Raw genomic sequence first — 10589 nt, 5'->3', positions numbered from 1 at the left:
CAATGAGAGAACCCACTCAGGTAAAGCAAGACAGGTAAAGGGGCTGTTGATGAGAGTTGTATAAAATAGAGGTCCCGTGCTGGGCCAGAGTTAGTGTCCCTACGGCCGGCACAGCGTGAGGATCGGTGTCGAGATCCTCTGTCTCTCCGTCGCTGACTCGCGAAGGGGGAAGTCCTGCCTGGCTGGTACTGACATTTAGTCATCCGCGAGGATACATCTTTCAAGGGAAGTTATTTTAGGAGGGAGTGGCCCGCCTCGGACATGACAGGCACCATTTCGGAATTGTGCAGAGACTGAAAAATAACAATGCCGAAACATGTCGTAGTTTGTAAAGGGGTCTTTCTGACGTGACTGCCTTGCCCTAAGGACTTTGGTGTCTTTATAAGTCAGTGTCCTCTGTGGCACAAAGAGGATTTTATCCGGTAACTTTATATGCTTCTTATTGTTGATATTTGCTTGGAAGTCTTCAGAAGGAGGCGTTAGAACAGAAAGAATCTACAGAGGTCAAAAAACAGAAATGATTGACAGGGAAGAGCTTCGAGTCAAAAATCAGTTGCGCAAACATTGTATTAGGAGTGTAAGAGTCTCTGAGTCTCCGAGACAACTGTGTTGAGTTGAACGTTTGTCTTTGCCAGTTGAAGTATCTGCAGAAAGAAAGAAAGAGAGAGAGAGAGAATCAAAGAAAGAAAGAAAAACGAAAACTCTAGAGATCAGTTTGAAAATGAGGTGGAATATCGATTTGGCAAGAGACACTGTAGTAGGGGATCATTAATAATTAATCATCATCCAAATTTAAAACTTCATTCCGTTTAGTTTCTTGTTGTTGTGTTTTATTTCATCTTTGACCAATTTTTCCTTCATTGGTGAACATTATCTTTCCCTGCTTATATTCTGCATTACAGAATAGTTTTCTTCTTTCGGTGCTATCAAACCATTAACGTATTTTTCCATATTTGTTTAATTTACTTGTAAAATGAATTACCCACACTCTTGTGTATGGGAAAAGGGAATACCGTATTCAGATATTAGCAAATGTTACTGAATGTGGGCATTAAATGCAAAACACAAAATCCGTATTCGCGAGAGCTTCAAACAACAAAAGTTACGAAAACTGATTAATTAAAGATTGAAATAGCTTGCACTTCCATTATCTGTAGAGCAACTCGGCGGACTTCACGTAAAAAAGATATTGAGCCATTTTAAAGCAATAATGGATAGAATCTAGATGAAAACATTACTAACTTCGACACTAGCATATACAAACGATAGCAACGTGACAGAGCACTCTGAAAATTACGAGCTTTTGAGTGAAGTGAATTCGTAATTTAGCCCTTTCAGGAAAAATAAAATGCCCAGAACATCGTAACATTTAAGTGACTGCAATTAAATCGAAATTAACAATTTTTTGCCTAAGAAGCAAACAAAAAGGATGATATTTTAAAACAAAGACTCATATATTACAGTGAGCCAGACATTTATTTAGACTTTGCTGACGCCAAAGGTTCATTACAACTTGAAGTGCGGAGGCGGAAGTTATCAGACCTCTGAATCTTATAACTGCGATAAGTAATTTCTAAACCTAGCTTATACGCTTATGAAGTTCTAATTCTCTCAGACCTCCGCCAAGTTTCAGATCTCTCAGGAATTCCAGTTTTTTGCAGATACGCTCACAAAGTGTCAGTTCTCTGAAATACGCTCATACCGTTGTTCATTTCTCTAAGAAGTCTCAATTCTCTCAGATCGTACGAGCACGAACTTTCGTGTCACTTCGTGAAAATGACTGGAATGCCTCGAAGGCCCAAATCGAAGGAAATCAGAACTGAGGGTGAGGAGAGTGGCGGAAGGCCTCACCAGCATTGAGAAACGAGACTGAAAAAGACAGATGAGACGGGTCTTGCCGCCCTTTGTCACGAGTGACAGACAAAAATAGACTCCTAATGACAGAGAGAGATGGGCGTCCGTGGGTAGATAGAAAAGGATGCCGGTCTGACTTCCTCTTCCCAAGGCATCGGGAGAGATCGTCTCTGGAAGGTGAGTTTGGGATGACAAATGAACTCTCTTTTCTGGTTAGATTTTCTCTTCATTTTATGCTTTCTTTAGTGGTCACGCCGAATCTTTTACTCTAAATTTTGTGTGTGAATTATTTTTGTGACTTTCTTTAGTTTTGGTGCATGTAAATGGAGGGTTTTGGCCAAGATTGAAAATAAAATATTTTCGTGCCAAGAACTGCAGTTATAATTGTTGTTTGGACATGAAAGGTTTGGTTAAAACTGGAGAGAGGAATAGTTCTTTGTACTTCATCTCATCACTATTTTTTATTCTTGTAAATTCTGGCTTTAGAGTTTCAGTCTTTTTAGGCATAGTTGATGTGATAAAATGGAAGTTTTGACGAGATAAAAATTTTGAAGAATTAGATATGAGTGATGCAAAAGTTTTGGGGAACTAAAATTAAGACCTTGTGGTACTTTTGATTGCGAAATCTAGGATCTGAATTTCAGAACCCCGGTTAAATCGAGATAACTCTTTTGCGTAGAAAAGTATTTGTTTTCCTAGAAGGGCATTTCGAAAGGTTGGTTTTATGAAGTTTATTTTTCCTCGGTGCATAAAATTAGTGTCTATATACTCATAATGGGATGATGTTCCAATCATATGAAATGTTCATTTTTAGGATAGGTGAGAAGTCAAGTTCCCCGAACATGACATTTAAAAGAATGTAATAAATCAAATATGAAGCTCAGGCAGTTCGACAATTGAACATAGAAATCTTGGATTATTTTATATATATATATATATATATATATATATATATATATATATATATATATATATATATATATATATATGTATATATATATATATATATATATATATATATATATATATATATATATATATATATATATATAGACTGTAATAACCAAGTACCTGGTTATTACACAACTAATCACAAAATTCAAAAATTTACTTCATTTCAGCCAGATGCCTGAACTCTCATAACAATAAAAATTACGACTGAGTACTCTAAAGGTAACAGTGATCCCTTAAAAACTTACTAATCACGTGAAAAATCAAACTAGGTTTATCAAAACAAGTGTGAGGTATCAACAATTAAACAAGAAATATACTAGAGTAAAAGGGCATCAGTCCTTCAAACAACTTTAACTGTTTCCCCTGGTACTAATTCACTTCAGCAAAACTAAAGGAACAAAACATGCTTATCACTTTGCCTTATGCACACAATTAATCCTTTTCACTGGTGGTCAATAAATGAAACACTGTTTTTAAAAATTTCAAATACAAAAATTTATTTTTAAATTCAAAATTTATAATTAGAATTCACAATCTGAAAAATTTGCTATTACTTGAAAACAATACAAAAGTTAATTAATTCTTGAGTTAAATTATTAAACAAATCTAAATTACAAAAACTTTAATTTATCAAGAAATTAAGTTAATCAAGCAAAATTTAAACTATCAAGAATTACTCAAGATTTGCAAAGAAAATCTTGATAAATGAAAATTAAATCAAGTATGCACTGTTAAATTATCAAGAAATATTTCAGATGCTAAGTAAATAAATGTTAAATCACCAATATATAAAATGTGAAAAATCAAGAGATTGCAAACACAATAACACAAAAGATTTATCAATATTAATTTCACTAAGGCAAAATTTCCCTAATATACCTTATTATACCATGGTAATAATAAGTAAAATTCACTTTACCTTACACAAGCTTGTGAAAACCTTTGCAAAATCACTTGAAATGCTTTAGATTCACAAAACACACTTTTTTGTCAGACGCCGTTACCAAATACACTTTTCCTACGTTCAGATCTCAAAAGCTAAGTTTTATATCAATGACCACACAAATATTCTACGTTAATAACTTCTCTCTTTTGAAGAGAGAGAGAGAGAGGAACCAACACTAACAGTCTCTGAAATCAGAATGAACGAATTTTAGGATTCCAGTGGAAAATGAAACTATCAGACGACGTCAGAACAATACATGATCAGAGCAATGCAACCCTACAAAACAAGATGTAATCGATCGAGATACGTGCGTTTACTCTCAAAAATGTGTACATGACTCAAACAAAAATCGCATAGGACGAAGATCTTAATGAAACCTCAACACAATCAAAACAGACGGCAACTGGCCAGCTACAAACGACATGCTTTCAAAACAAAGACAAAGAACCAAAGTTGGTTTCTAGAGCAGTACATAAAACATTGCGAAATCATTTGTCTTTTCTCGTTTGGGACAAAGCTTTTACAGACTCGATTGCCATTCCTCACGCTAGTTAACTCGTTATCCTTGCAACAATAACTGAACCAAAACACGACATACCAAGTCATAAGTTCAGAGCACTTGTTTCTAGGGGACAAAATGTGTGGTCACATAGTACGTTACTATTAAAACGCATTACTAATTTTAAAATACGCTGTTAAGTTATATCAAGCATTAATTCTTTTGAGATCTGACACCACACTACACTTGATATTTCAACAATTATTACTATTACACATAGTACATTACAACCAGAATAGTAAATATATAAAAATCATAGAATGATTTATATATATATATATATATATATATATATATATATATATATATATATATATATATATATATATATATATATATGTCATGGAAAGTATGAAGTTTAAATTCTTTTTTGAAAAATTAATGGGGATAAGAAACCTTTTTTAATGGTTTTTACAGACTTGCGCCATAAAACTCTTGTAGACAAGACAGTACTTGAATAGCATTTTGTGTCCTTCATTTGCTAATAAATGAATTTTATTGTGTACCACACTATTGACGAATACATGTGCTTTTTGCATGTTTACTTTTTAATAAGACTTTCACCATTTAACATTTTGCTGCAAAAATAAAATCCTGAAACGATTGATGAATTCTATTGGAATGGAATCTTTCGAAAAACAATTGCAGGTAGATAAGCAACTAAAGTCGGTCTCATCTTGAAAATGAATAGACATAGTAATATCATGAAGTAGAATTTTGTTTTCACCTCTCGGTTGGCTTGGAAGAGTAGAAGTTCACGTCAGTCCTATAATTAAATTTTTAGAAGTTTATTCACGTTTTCAGTCCTTCTTAGTGCAAGGGCTCGTGCTGGCATAAGGCCGGTTTAATTTCGCCCTACCTCCGTTTTTTTTTTTATTCTCTTGACATGAATCTCTTTTCACCTAAGCAGGTGAAGTCCATTAGCAGACGCATTTCTTGCGGAACCGGGTTTTTGTTGTGGTCTACTCCGCCCTTCCCATAAAAAACAATGCTGGTGTAAAATAGTGTGAATTACCACCCGACGTAATGAATATTAGATAGCATTCACTATTTTATAGCTCCATTACCTTCATTGTCTAACTTATTTTACGATAGTTCATTGTGTTCACATGTATTCATCCACCCGCTTACTGTTTTTACTGTTATTTTCCCCCGTTTCTCTTTTTTCCGCTTGGCATTTCTTTTTAAACATGGCATTTCTCTTCTAGGGGAGTTTGCTTAGCAGGTTATGGGCATTTAATGGCACTAATGATAATAACTGTAATAATGAATCATGCAGTGATGGTAGTATGGAATGAATGGGAGGTTTTCATAGTGATGAGTAAAAGCCAGAAACCTCAACAATTACCGCAATTTATTTGAACTTCCAAATGAGTAGGATACGATAGGATGAACGCCATCGAGGCTAAAAGTGACAGATATTGTTGAATGCTAGAGAATAAAAAAAAAATGAGTTGAACCCTAAAAAGAACAAATAAATATAAATTAACCCCTGAAAGATGGAATATCAATTAGCCACCCTGAAGAAGGAGGATAAATGTTAATTAGCCACCTTGAAAGAGAAGGATGAATGTCAATTAGCCATTCTGAAAAAGACGAGTAATGTCAATGCGCCTCTCTAATAAGGATCAATAAATGGCACTTAGCCACCTGGATTAATATGAATAAATGTCAGTAAGCCATCCTAATAAAGATAAATGTTAATTAGCCATCCTGACAAAGTTGAAGCATTGTCAATTAGTCACTGATAAAGATGAATAAATATTAATTAACCACCTGTTCAAGCTGAACAAATGCAAATTAGCCTCTCTGATCAAGGTGGATAAATGCAAATGAGTTACTCTGAAAAATATTAATATAAATCAGCCTCTTTGATGAACGCGAATAAATGCAAATTAGCCTCCGTAATAAAGATAACGAAGGCAAATGAGCTACACTGATAAAGATGAAAACTGTAAAAGTTAATCAGTGACTGAATGATCCAATTATGGAGGATTGACCCTGTAGTGGCATCGCTGAAAGGTCGAAGAGAAATGATACAAAAGCCCAAATAGGAAATGGGACACTATCACATCTGATAGAGATGAAATGCAGAGCCTGAAAGTGGACTGAAGTGAATACGCGAAAGTGTGAAACGATTTCAAACAAAAGCATCGAAAAGAGAGACTGGGTGGAGAAAAGGGAGAGACACCACGGAAAGAGCAGTAAATTTAAATGAAATAGAGATTCTAGAAAAGATTGAGAAAGGACGTGGACGAAAGAGACGAGGGATAAAGATAAGAATGAATGCAGATGGCAGAGAGAAGCGAGAAGGAAAATGAATGGCTCTGAATGAAACAGAAATAGCGAGGAAGCGTGAAAAGGACTAACAAATATAGATAAAGAATAAACACGTCAAGAAAGGGAAAACTCGTTATAGTCCACCGCGGGGTACAGTTTAATAAGAGGGTCATTTGTCCCCGAGTAAAATGTTTATGTAACCATTTTTAATTACATGTTTGCGTAAGGATTGATCGTGCCTGGTCGTGTGATGCTTTGTTTTGTTTTCTCGAAATTGTAAGATGCGATTCAGTTATTGCTTTTATTCTGTCTTGCAACACGTCCCGTGCCTGCTCGCTTCGTGGTTGTTATGTCACCTCATGAAGGCCTCTGAGGAAATCGTGCAGCCTTTGCTTTTTCATCATTGAATTATGTAGCGTCTTTGTGTCTTACGGCATAAAGTACTGTTTAACTTCATTCAGAAAGATATGTATTGAATCTAATATATGTATACATTTTCTTGACGAAACTTTCGCAACTGATTGGGATTCCAGTTGCTGACAAGCAAAACATCAGAGGTTGGATAATAATGCGAGTAAAATCATTCTTCCTAGTTGGTTGACCAAGTCCAGAGGTCAATGCTTGGTGTGTCTTATTAACTTCCATACATCGCCTTAACTTCTGGGATTTCATTGTGCAAGCGACCATGATAACACAAGATTGACTTAATCTGAACCAGTCACCAACCATAAGAACTCTTAAATTTAAAAATGAATATGTAAACGTAACTATATTTGAGAAGAAATCGTGTATTCTTGTATTAAGGTAAACATGTTTGTATTTTCCTTCCGTAGGGAGGGTTGGTACAGGCAGATCTTTGTTCTGTTCAAATAAATTCTGGTTTTCTGGTTACTGGGCTAGAATACGTTCCTTTTGGCGTTTACGTCAAAGTTAGTCCTCTGTGTTTTGGACATTAGTTTTCTGTAAAAGAAAACTATCGAATGGCATTTTGTCTGTCCGTCCTCCCTCAGGTCTTTAAAACTACTAAGGATAGAGGGCTGCAAATTGGTATGTTGATCATCCACCCTCCAGTCATCAAACATACCAAACTGCAGCCCTCTAGCCTCAGTAGTTTTTATTTTATGTAAGGTTAAAGTTAGCCATGATCGTGCGTCTGGCATCGCTATAGGTGCCACAACACAGGTCACCACGGGTCTTTGGCTGAAAGTTTCATGGGCCGTGACTGAGAGTTTCATACGGCATTATACGCTGTACAAAAAACTCTATTGTCGGCGCATTTTTTACTTGTTTATTTTCATACGGCTTTTAGGTTAAACCTGCTCTTTACGAGAGTTAGCTAAACACTAATATATTTTGTAGATCTTAATTCGGTATGTTCTTAGTGGTTTACCAAGATTATGAAATGGATATTTTCTGCAGCAGCTTTGCAATAAGACCAAGGTACATCAGGTTCTGCTGGGATACAGAGACTATTTATAGTCTATTTTTCAACGATACAAAGGACCGTTTTATTCGATATAAAAGAAAGTCCAATTTAATTTGAACTGATGGCAACGGAGCCACGAGTTTTCTCATCAGCAGAGTTTTGGGGACCTTTTGAAATCAGAGCGCATCGTGAATTATCACCCCGGAACACGTTTCGATTTCAGGGGGAACCCACTCCGAGATAGCATTGAAGGATACCTGAGAGAAGGTTATTCTTCCGTAGTAAGCCGCTCTCTCTCTCTCTCTCTCTCTCTCTCTCTCTCTCTCTCTCTCTCTCTCTCTCTCTCTCTCTCTCAGCTCATGGAAGGATCGGATTTTCAACTAGTGAAGCTAATCCTCTAGCTCCTTCCTGCTCCCCTTTACAGACATCGGCCCCACCCCTAACCCCCACCACCCATTCCTCGCACAAAATATAGATCTTTTAATATTGGCGTCGTTTGTCTCTTGGGGACTAAGGGTGGCGGGGGTTGTTGGGAGGGGGGGGTAGCGATATTTGCCTTAACGCTGTCACTATTAACCTTGTTCCCCTGGTTCTTCAGTCAGCGTTTACAAGGTTGCTTAAAGAAAAGGAAACATGGGGGAATTTGATATGTCACTACCGAAGACTTTTCTCCCAGTAACCATTTTCCCATCTGTTTTTCCGTCTTCCGTTTATAGGCCATATATAAGTAAATGTGTGTATATATATACACATGTACATATGCGCATAGTGCTTATGTAGTGTATTTGTTAATTTATTAATTTAAAAAAGGCATTTTACGTTCATTAACTGAGAGTTCCTAATTACGCTACCGCTGCATTTTTCTCATCTAAGACTGGTCGCGTCAGAGAAAATTACCATTACCGATCAGTGCCCCATTTATCCAGCGGTTGAATTATGTACAAATGCATTGTGCGGAAGCTTAATTGCGCTCACGGAGATATATTTAAATATATATATACATATATATATATATATATATATATATATATATATATATATATATATATATATATATATATATATATATATATATATATACACACACATTATTATCTACAATAATTAACAACTCCTATATATATGTATATATATATATATATATATATATATATATATATATATATATATATATATATATATATATATATATATCTGCAATAGCTAACAACTACGAGATGCAATTATACCGAAAAACAAAAAAAACTATAACCCCTTAAATTTTGTCTCTACCAATTTTGAATTTTTTCTAGACGTAAAGAGTAAAGATTACTCCTAAAAATATGACTTGCTGACAAGTTAATGCCCTTTTGTCCTATTCCAAGCGAATGTGTCCACATTTTAAATGAAACAAGTGTTGTTAAACAAACTAATATTTGTGCCACGCAAAAACAATGACGGAAAACGACTGCGAATCATATAAAGATGACGACAGTCGTGCCCTTGACAATCCGTGACTCTAATGATCATGTCTCCAGACCGTTATGCTTGAATTGTGGCTCTGTTTAAATGAATAAGTAGAGAAGCAGATTTTATAAAAAAATTTAATTTTTTTCTGTGCACCGATTTGTATGTGCTTCCATGATGGATGTTTGCTGTATTTTGTTTTAGTTGAATAGCGTTTTTTGTGGTATTCTCTCATCTGTATCTTTGTCTTATTATACCAAGTAAAGTTAAGTGAAAATGTATAGAATGCTGTTTTTTGAATGCGCTTAAAATAAGTGTTACCATGATTATAGTTCTTTTACTAGATTCGTCTTCAATATTTATGTATTCCTCCGGAATGCTTCCAATTATCGAGCATAAAGCTGTCGTGATTTACGCATTCGATATGTTTTATTTTCTGTGATTTTCCCAACTTAGAAATCGCATTTCTGAGCAAGACCTCTAAATATTATTGCACTTCTCACAGACTAGTTAGTTTAGGTTAAGGTGGCCTTACGGCTGCACGCGGGATTGCGTAAAGTAAGTGTTGCTGTAAGGTTTTAAAAGGGAATTTGAAATAGGGATTATTTTGCATTACGATTTTTTTTATTATTAGGGATTATTTTGCATTGCGATTTTGCTCATTAACTGATCCTCTGCTATAATTTTTCCGAGCTAGAAAATCGCATTTTTTTTGGAAAGGTTGTAAAACAATAATTTACGAGAGCCATCTTAATACATGATTGCTTGTTTTAGATTTAGGAGGCCTCAGGCCATCGTGGACCCTCATCAGATTTGTGGCAGCGATTAAATGGAAAACCAGGCGTGATATGGATTTCTGAAAGCGGATCCAACCAAACAGTCAGTTTTCCTTTATAGGAATATCCCAAATTATTTTGTAATTAAGTCTAGTTTGGTGTACCCACCCCACTAAATTCACCAAAGCTTCATGGATCTCACTACTTCAGACATTACACATTCATTTTGATATCTTTTGCAAATTGTCTCTTTCGCAAAAATGATCGTTTTTAATGCCAAGAGGAACGAGCCTGTAAACCAGAGGCAGTTTCATTGGTCGACCTGAGTGTAGTCGTGAGAGAGAGAGA

At 35.4% G+C, this 10589-nt stretch overlaps 1 long non-coding RNA gene across 1 annotated transcript in view; it reads left to right on the top strand.

Annotated features, from left to right (window-relative positions):
- Window positions 1-278: 278 nt before the first annotated feature.
- LOC136841744 (uncharacterized) overlaps window positions 279-10589 on the top strand; it is a 123130-nt gene continuing 112819 nt past the window's right edge. The window contains exon 1 of the long non-coding RNA XR_010854075.1: window positions 279-2031. This is a non-coding gene — a long non-coding RNA (uncharacterized lncRNA). The remainder of the gene's footprint in view (window positions 2032-10589) is intronic.

Source organism: Macrobrachium rosenbergii, chromosome 9 (genome assembly GCF_040412425.1).
Source record: "Macrobrachium rosenbergii isolate ZJJX-2024 chromosome 9, ASM4041242v1, whole genome shotgun sequence".
NCBI classification, from domain to species: domain Eukaryota; kingdom Metazoa; phylum Arthropoda; class Malacostraca; order Decapoda; family Palaemonidae; genus Macrobrachium; species Macrobrachium rosenbergii.
The sequence above is the reverse complement of the archived record's forward strand: the minus strand, read 5'-3'. Positions and strand labels throughout refer to the sequence as shown.